This window comes from Nothobranchius furzeri, chromosome 11 (genome assembly GCF_043380555.1).
Source record: "Nothobranchius furzeri strain GRZ-AD chromosome 11, NfurGRZ-RIMD1, whole genome shotgun sequence".
Taxonomy (NCBI): Eukaryota; Metazoa; Chordata; class Actinopteri; order Cyprinodontiformes; family Nothobranchiidae; genus Nothobranchius; species Nothobranchius furzeri.
Window position 1 is genome coordinate 51,461,792 of NC_091751.1, and position 10,107 is coordinate 51,471,898.

Below are 10,107 nucleotides of genomic sequence, written 5' to 3' on the forward strand. Positions count from 1 at the left end.
GAATGTTGATTTGAGTGAATGCATCAGACATATCCACATGCCATCTATTTTATTATTTTTTTAACTTCATTTCAACATGTAAGCTCACAAGAGACTGACTGACTTGATAAAGTAGAAAAACAACTATACAAGATTATATAGCTAGAAACTTAATACAGTTAAAAATAAACTACACCCTTAGAGATCTCTGGGAGGGGCTCAGAGTAGATCTGCTGCTTCTCCACATCGCCAGTTGAGGTGGCTCAGGTATCTAGTTAGGATGCTTTCTGGACACCTACCTGGTGAGGTTTTCCGGGCACGCTCAACAGGGAGGAGACCTAAAGGAAGACCCAGGACACGCTAGAGGGACTATGTCTCTTGGCTGGCCAGGGAATGCCTTAGGATTATCCCTGAAGTGCTGATGCCAGTGGCTGGGGAGAGGGAAATCAGGGCTTCCCTGCTTAGGATGCTGCCCCCCGCGACCCGACCCCAGGTAAGTGGAAGAGAATGGATGGATGGATGGATGGATGAAAGTTATGAACTGGAGAAGCTAAATCTAAGTAATGCTTTTTTGTTTGCTCTTTTAAATCCTTCAGGAAACAAACATTACCCTTGTAGTTTGATCAAAAACAAGGAAACTATTCCAGAGACTGCTTTGTGCAGTATGATAAATGATTGCACTAAAATGAAGCGACAAATAAAAATTGTTAAGACACATATTGAAAAATGCCCTGCAAAAAACGAAATTATACCAATGCAAATGTTTATAGAACCAACAAGAGCATATCAACAAAACTGACTATCAGAGGAAAGATGGTGGCAGCTATAAAGTTTCTCGACATGTAAAACAAGTAATTTCTGTTAGGAAAGTTAAAAGAACACGTGGCAAAAGATATTTTGCAGAGTGACCTGTTGGGTCTTTGTAAAGTAAAAACAACTCAATCGTGGTTTTGTTAGGATTTTGTGCTGCTTTAAGATGAAACAAAGCAAAAACAAAATAATTTTAAATCAAACAGCTTTGTCAGTGACAACAAGCAATTATGTCATAGGCATAAAGATGCTACAATTGATCCCACATTATTAAACCAATTGTAAAAAGAGGAGACCCTAAACACAGCCTTGGGGCACACCTTTTTTGATATTCAGATAACAGAGGAAGAGACCAATGACTTTCAAAGACTGCATATATACAGCAATCACTTTTGTGACATATGTGATCCTAAAATTGTGAAAAACGGGGTCATACTTTTATACTAAAAGTTTAACTCGCATGACCTAGAATGCTTACCGGTACTTTAAATCATGGCTCAAATTTTAAACATGATAAAAAAAAGAGAAAAAAAAACCAGTAAAACACAATGTAATACTTTATGCCACATCACATCACTAACGTGTTACAATTTCATACAGTTATGTTTTGTGACCAGTTGTTATATGGATGTACTCTAGACTCATTAACATTTTATTAGCACCGAGTTTGCCGAAAGTAATAACGCTGACTAACTGATGTCATTTAAATGTGGACAGGCTTTATAAGGCAATAAAAGTCAGATGATGGTAAAGCCCCTGGATTTCTGTTTGTTGGACCCGCTATCAGCATTTTGGATTGCTTGTGTGAGCAGTTACTTGTCAATCATTATCACTGCCTAGAACAAAAAAAAGTGTTTCTCGGAAGCTGTCTAAATAAACAATTGGTGCACGTTATGACTGTAATCAGATTTTGGCTTCTCGTTAAAATAATTTAGGTTGTTTAAAGATTTAAATAAACTTACTGGATCTAGTTAGAGATTTGCAGCGATGCACTGAGAGAGTTTTTGACTTTATGCTTTTTGATGGAGATATACAGAAACTTAGCAGTGTCGTCTTGTTTTGTGTTCTGCACATGTTGTGTTTTTTAATGTTTTTTTCAGCATATAATGTTTGTAGAGAAACGGGTGCTAATTAGAGATTAGCCATAACTAAGATTCTCCTAGCTTTGGTAACTGAACCAGAACTCCATGTCTCACCCTGTAGCTGTGCAATGACACCACAAAAGACAACTCACACCACCTAAATATGCATTCTCTGAACATGACAAAAGGTTCTGGTTAACTAAATCTCCACTGAAACAAATATGTGTATTATTTGCATCTGTGAGCCATCAGATGTCCTCTCCAACAAACATCTTAGGACAGTGAATGGGTGGGATTTAAAATAAAAATGTGTGAGATGAACATATGCTGAAGGAGGAGATTAGAAAAACAAAACAAATGAGCATTTCAGATGGTTTATTCTGTGTACATGTGGTGAAGGACAAGGTGCAGATGTAGCAAAATTATCACCATCAAAGTTTGTCTAAATGCTCTAAACACACACACACACACACACACACACACACACACACACACACACACACACACACACACACACACACACACACACACACACACACACACACACACACACACACACACACACACTAGAGCCCATTACTGAATTATTTTAATGATTGAACAGAAAGATGCATGTTAAATTCTTGCTCTTTGTGTAAAATGCATTTGACAGAATCTGCCTCCTATAGAGCTCCGGACGTCACGTGACTCTCAGAGAGTAGACGCCATGTTGTTAGGCAACAAAGGTAAACAAAATGAACGGGATCGGCTTGGATTTTACTACGTCGGAGTTTACTTCACACTTTAAAACCAAATAAATCGTTTTATATAGTCAGAAATTAAATAGACTAAACATCTCCAACCCTTACCGTGCTCCTGGGATACTTTTAAAAACGCCAGAAGCTGTCGTAGCGGACCTGGCCAAGGAACGGCTTGGGATTTCCCCGGAGGAGCCGGCCCAAGTGGCTGGGGAGAGGGAAGTCCCTCTCGACTTAGGCTACTGCCCCACAACCAGACTCCGGATAAGTGGATGAAAATGGATGGATGGATGGATGGACAAATACATGTAAGAAGTTTAAATAGAGTGCTGTGCTGTTTGAATGTATAAACTGAACGCCAAGAGAAATCACTAGTCAGATTTTTTACGTGAATAAAATAAATGTGTCAGGCAAGAGCGTCTCAGGATCTGTCTGAGATCTGTCTCGGTGAGACAGATAATAGCAATCCAAAGTGCTTTTTATGTGTGATCTGACAACTGATCAACCATTGCTTAAAAATTAAATACAGCTTAGCCGGTTAATTGCTGTGATCATAAGAAACGTAAACGGCAGCATGCATAAATCACGAGGCAACGTTTTACGTGATGTATACACAGTTGAGGGAACGTTAGTTTAAGTACCTGATATGAAGTAGTCGCTTCATAAGCAAAAACCTTTACTCTCGGGATCTCACAGTTTCATTTTAGCCTGGAAGCTAGCGCGTTTTATTACAATGATCCAATGTTTGCGGCGTTCCGGATCTTGGGGAATCCTTTAGATGGCTCATTCCTTATGTCGCCCGCTTCTGTTCTGCATCCTGGGGCACAACAGGAATCCACCATATTTCCCTTTTGATTGAGTTTTCTGACAATAACAAATAGCCCAGCTGCGGGCTTCTTCCTGCCAAGATGGCGCCGTTTCGATTTGAACTGTTGCATGCCGGGAGAAGTGACGTCAACTCCCGGAGCTCTATTGATCAAAAACAAAATTCAGAATCAGAATCAAGGGTTTTATTGCCATATGTGTGAGAATCACAACATTAGGAAACTGCTGCAGTACTTGGTGCAAAAAATGGAAGATAAAAATAAGAGATAAGAAAAAATTGAAGTAAGAATAAAACCATGACTAAATAATAATATAAAGTGGCAATACTTAGAGAAACGGCTGCTATATACGGTACAAGACATTGTAGGTACTAATTACATATTTATATTTTAAAAACTCAGTTCAGGTACAAACACAACACAGGGTCATGTGACTGGAACCAAGCAACCGGAGTGGGCAGCCCTAGGATTGTCATCCATGAGTCCGACGGGGAAGAAACTGTTCTTGTAGTAAGAGGTTCTGGTCCGAATGGATCTGAGCCTCCTGCCTGATGGGAGTGAGTCAAAAAGACTGTGTCCAGGGTGACACAGGTCAGCTGTTATCCGACCTGCAGGCCTCAATGTCCTGGAGGTGTAAAGGTCCTGTATGGAGGGGAGTTTGCAGCCATTGACCTTCTCAGCAGAGCGTACAACACGCTACAGTCTCTTCTTGTCCCTGGTGCTAGCTCCATTCACTGTGACTGAAGGTGAGGAGTGAAGGTGTGGAGCTTTACCTGCAAATACCTTTACCAAAAGCAATGTTGTCTTAATTTAACCTATTTGATTTGATTTTGCATACATTAAGAGGAAAAATCATTGGGTCACCAATTTAAACCTGACTTATATAATGATTGCATGTTGTTTGCTAAATCTTTCCTTCATTTTTTCTAAATGCACAAGTTGCATATCCATTCTATTGTATTGCTGATTTCTTAAGATATCATTCATGAAATAATTAAAATTTAATGTATATATATGTAGAAGGGATAACTATTGTTGCTTTTAAGCTTAATATATTACCTTTACTTATGACCAATAAGCTGTGATATTCTATATAAATATAGGATGTCAACCTTATTAGTCTTTGAATATTTAATCAGAAGGTTCTAGGATCTTTGCTTTTTCAGTGATCCAACACACTTCATATTAATTCAGACAAGTCAGGTTTATAAAAAGTAAGACATTTATTTTCTAAACAAATAAAAACAAGACAAGTTAAATAAGACGAGTGTGATGGACGAATATAAGTGGATGGAATGTGATGTATGATGATTGAATGTTGTGTGTTAATCAGAACCTTGTGTCAAGTAGAAACTATGTTCTGGGTGTGAAAGGAATTTGGTCTGCATTAAACTAACTAAGTTGGTTCTTATCAAAATGGCATCAGACGCAATCTTGCTGTGTTCTACTGAGGAGACTCTCTTTCGGATCTGAGATGTCGGGGGGTCGGGTGACCCCAAGGTACCGAAGTTCATAGAAAATACTGCAGTACGACCAGGTCGGTCCAGAGTCGTCTCCCGGATCACAACAGATGGACAAAATCATTTGCGTCTAGAACAGCTGATTCGGAATAGCAGAAAGAACCGTTTTGCTGTGTCAGCTGTAGCGTGTAGGTTTGACAGCTTGTCAAGAGATGCGGTGGTTAGAGAGTTTTCCCCCGGTGGCCAGTCCGGAGTTCTGCTCAAAATTAACTGAATCACTCAGCAAGTTTCTGTTTTAATATTTCCATATTATGATTACCTGGCCAATCGGGACGTGCCATGTTGAGAGGTGTTAACAAACAACCCTCAGAACATCATGCCTTCTTTCAGATAGAAGGTTCTCTGATTTGTGGGTAAGAGCATATCTATGTGCATGAAATTATTTTTACTTTATCATCTCATCATGTGTATAAGTGTATGGCTGATTAGCTTGTCAAGTCACGTACGCTGGTTATCAGACAAATGGATCATTGCAGGACAATATTCATTTCAACCTTATTAACTTAGGCACAGAATAATCGAAACATTTCATTTAACCATATTGTTCACTTCATTACATGAGTAATTAACTCATATGAGCTGAAAATGTTCACTTTATTCAGAGGCATGAGGAATCCTGTAGAAGTGATAAGGGAAGCTTAAGGCCTTGAAACGGGAACAGTTTGTTGACAATATGTATCATGTGTTCAGAGCTGCAGAGGCCCCGACTCCAGCTGATGGAATGGCAGGATCCGGCAGATTAAAGGTGACAAATATAGAGTCATGTCTCCATATGACCAAATACTGAAGAGGTCAAACTGTACATGAAAAACTGACCATTTCTGGATGATATCTATCTATCTATCTATCTATCTATCTATCTATATATATATATATATATATATATATATATATATAATACTTCTTTCAATATTGTTTAGACAACTTTTTCCTGCCGTGCACTGAAAGCATCAAGGTCATGTTTGAACTTTGTTAAACTCATGTTGCCACACAAATGCTCCTTTCATAATGTCATGACAGAAAAAAAGGTGTTGCTTCTCTTTATTATCATACAGTAATTTAATGTTGTCTCACTAAATCCTCATTATGTTTTTGTTTATGATCTTCAGCAGGTTGTTCAATCCCTCAATCTACTATTTTTCTGCTGTACTGGACTGCAGCTTGTTTTTGTAACCCAGGTTGTTAAAGCCAGTACACTGCTGTTAAGAACAAATCGCCCCAAGGATTTTGTGAGGACTCAACATCTCAGCTTTAAGCCTTTTTAACAGAATGTCAATATTAGTGTATGGTAATAGTGAGTTAGTTTGTTTGTTTACCTTGAAGGGTGTGATTTTGTCTGAATGTGTGATTCAGAATCGATGTCTTATGTTTGTTTGCAACTTTATTTAAGTATTAAAGTGTCTTAGATTCGGTTAGAACTCTTTAAATATTTGACTTTGTGGAATTTAAAGACGAAATTTTAATTTCATAATTTATTTCCACCTTTACAAAAAATGCAAACTTTGTTTATCAAGTAGTTAAAGAACTTGCACCTTATTAATGAACCCTCTGACTGAAACTTTTGTGTGGTTTTGAAATAAAATAAATCAAATTAATGTTTATTTTATTCAACAATTGAGTAAATCTGTTTAAAGCAATTGAAATACATATTTGAGTAGGTCTATGCAAAAAAATAAATAAACAAAAACAAAAAAAAGTCTCTGGAAAATGTTGCTAAATCACCAATATCTTTTCAAGTGATGGTTTTGGATGGTTGCAACACAAAAGTTCTGCAGCTCAGTTGAGGGAAGAGGATCTGCTTGTCCTTGTGTTTATGCTGCATGTTTCCTGTGTGGCTGTTCGGGACAGCGAGGGAAGAGTCGCTGCAGCGAGAGACCGATCACACATAAACTCCAAACAATGAACCACGGAAGAATAAGGAATCGGTCCAAAGAGACCGTGTTGAGGTATGTTATTGGTGCCGTTCTAGGACAGCTGAATATGACACTGTGCCATGTTTAACGTGTGTTCTGTGTGAAGACATGCGAGAAATAAATCCTTACATCTGGATGCTTCTATTTGGCTTTATCTAAATGAGCTCTGCCCTTTCCGGCTGAATTTTAGTCATTAGGACATTTCATGTTCTCCCTTACTGGCGTATCTTGGAGTGAAAGTGACTTTCATGGCTTTGACTCTCTGGGGTAATTACAGTAAGTTGTGTGTTTGTGTAAATTAATAAGCCCCACAATGGTTGCTAACTGACCACAGTGAAAGCAGCAGCCATTAGCTCAACGTAGGTCAGTCAGGATCAGACTTTGATTGGCAGATGCCATTTGGATCTCATTATCAAAGCACAATCTTTGTAAAGAAATCAAAGTTTGGTTTTCTTATCAGTAAAAGAACATTAAGTGTGATTTCACAACTTGACCAAATCTTCAGGGTGGTCCCGCAGCTTGGCTGCAAAAAAAACTGTGTCTGGCTTTTCCAGGAAGCAGTGGAATCCAGTGGGAATACCTCATTTCAGTCAAGCCGCATTCACAAGGCAGGACTTTTGCTTGCCAACTTTCACAGAACAAGAGACCACATGTGGTGATTAAAAAAAAATCATATACCAGTTTTGGTTCTACAGTGTGCAGCAACTCTGCAAAGACTACACACTACGCACAAACCGCTTCACTCACAGTCATTTCCCGTTCGGAAAGGACATTTTGCACAATAAAAATAAAACATGACTTCAGAGTTAACCAATGTGGTGGAGGAGCAGCACGCAACAGGATTATTTCTCCTCACTTTTTTTGATTAGCTAGACCCTGCATTTAAGAGGCAGCAAATCAGACCTAAACAAACACAACATGTTTGACAACCTAGATTTCTGATCAGAGAAGTCCTCAACGTTCTCCCAGGTGGACTAAAGAACTCGTAACACACCACACAAGGCAGGATTATCTGATAAGATTGTCTTTAGAGCCTTTGCGGCAATCGTGCACAACTTTAAGGTGAGGTAGTTTTGTTTTGTATAGCACATTTTGTACACAGAAGCAATTCATTGTGCTATTCAGGAGCGAGAGCAGCAAGAACATAAAACATTAAAATCAACATGACAACATAAAACGGCAGATTTTAAAATCGAATTTAAAATATGCAAATAAAATGAGATACAATTTAATTACACAAATAAAGTTCGATGTCAGAATTAAATAAAAGGCAAAGTCAAAGACTAAGCAGTTATAGTGCAGAAGGTGCAGCATAAGAAAATCATTCAAAGGCTAATGAATCAACACATTCTCACATCCGAAGCGGCTGAAACTGACGAGGGTGATCAAGCATTTTTTTTCTGACTCGTTGAGAGCCCCAACGCGTCAGGAAGCGATACGCTGCACCAAAGCGTCGCTTTCCGACGCCCACGGTAAAACAGACAGTTCACTGACATTTAACCTCTAACTTCTAGCGATTTACCCTTGCCCTCACCCCCATCCTAACCAGTTTATCTTTCTAAATTTCCCATTAACCGTGTTTGAGAGGAATGATACAACAAGATACCAAGTTTTCTATGCGAAAGTGGGTTAAGGTTAGGATGGGGGTGGGGGTAAAGGTCACAGTTTGCTAAAATCTCAGTTTTACCACGGGTGTCAGAAAGCAACACTCTGGCACAGCGTGTCACCTCCTGACGTGTTGGGGCTCCAAACAAACGCTTGGTCACCCTTCATCAGTTTCAGCCTCTGCGGGTGTGAGAATGTGTTGGATGAATACTTGAAAGTTTTCAGTCTTGATTTAAACGTTTCTAGAGTTGGGGCACATTTGAGGTCATGAGGAAGCTGATTCCATCTGTGTGCAGCATTGTAGCTAAAAGCAGCTTCACCTTGTTTGGTTCTGACCCGGGGTTCTACCAGCTGGCTGCTTTCTAAGGTTCTCAGAGCCTTGCTGGGTGAATATACTGCAAGGAGATCCAACATGTATTTTGGCCCCATGCCACTGAGTGATTTAGTCCATTGAAATCGGTTCTGTAGTTTACAGTAGGGATTGAAGAGCAGTGGTCCAAGATACAAACCTTGTGGGACCTCTCATGTCATGATAATCTGCTTTGATTTGTGATCACCAATAGAAAAAACATAACCATCGTCTTCACGATATGATCGGAAATAACTATGGACTGTGTCTAATGGTCCCACCCAGTTTATGAGCCTATCAAGAAGGATAAAACGTTGACATTAAGATCGAGCATCACCAGCACAGATGTTTTGTCTAAATTCATATTTACGCAAATATCATTTAAGATTGTTGATAAGAACCAGGGGTTGTCAAAAATCAACAAGATTACCCAGATTACTGAGCTTCAAATAGGAATCTCATTACCTTGATGGGGTTGAAAAGGTAAGCTAGTGTAAGACAAAGTTAAAAGTAGAAGGAAAAATCACTGATCAATAAGTTCTTCATATAGACAATTAATAAAAACTAAGTTTGAGGCATATTTTCAAACTCAACCCTGTTGATTTTTGTCTGGTCTCTGACTCAGACCTGTAGTCCATTTGGGAGCGGAGGAAGGTGCAGCCTAACCTTGCCTACCCCATTTCCTGCCTTCAACACAAGCTCTAATTGGAAATTTGGGTGGCCTTGTTTATTTACATGGCTGAAATGCAGCGAGGTTGTATTTATGTTTTCGTGGCGCTTTCTCAGCAGTGCAGCATTACAAAGCCTTCCCCTGAGATCCCTGTGGGAGACGGAGACGAGATTGGAGTTGAATACTAGAACACGAAAGTTGGTGAAGGTATAAAAAAATAATTAAAGTGGTTATGTTTTCTTTACCATCAACCAGATTTTCAATAATGTTGTATAAAAATGTCATGTCTTTAGCACTTAGTATTTCAGTGTATTTATAAATAAAAAACAATAGACTTAACTTACTAAATTTCTATCACAAGTTTTATCTTCTCGAGAAAACCTCATCAGATTTGCTGTAATCAAAAATAAAAAGATCTACAAAGTTCTGTGTTTCTACTCACAAAAAATCAGAAATCATAGGATCAGTTGTGCAAAACCTGCTCATTGGCAGAAATCATATGCAGCTTGAAACTAAAAGTCTCTCTGGTCACAAATGTCTAACGCAAATGTGGACAAACGTTCGTCTGCATGTTTAAGCAGGTCAGCTGAGCAGCAGAAGGAACAGCTTCCTCATGAA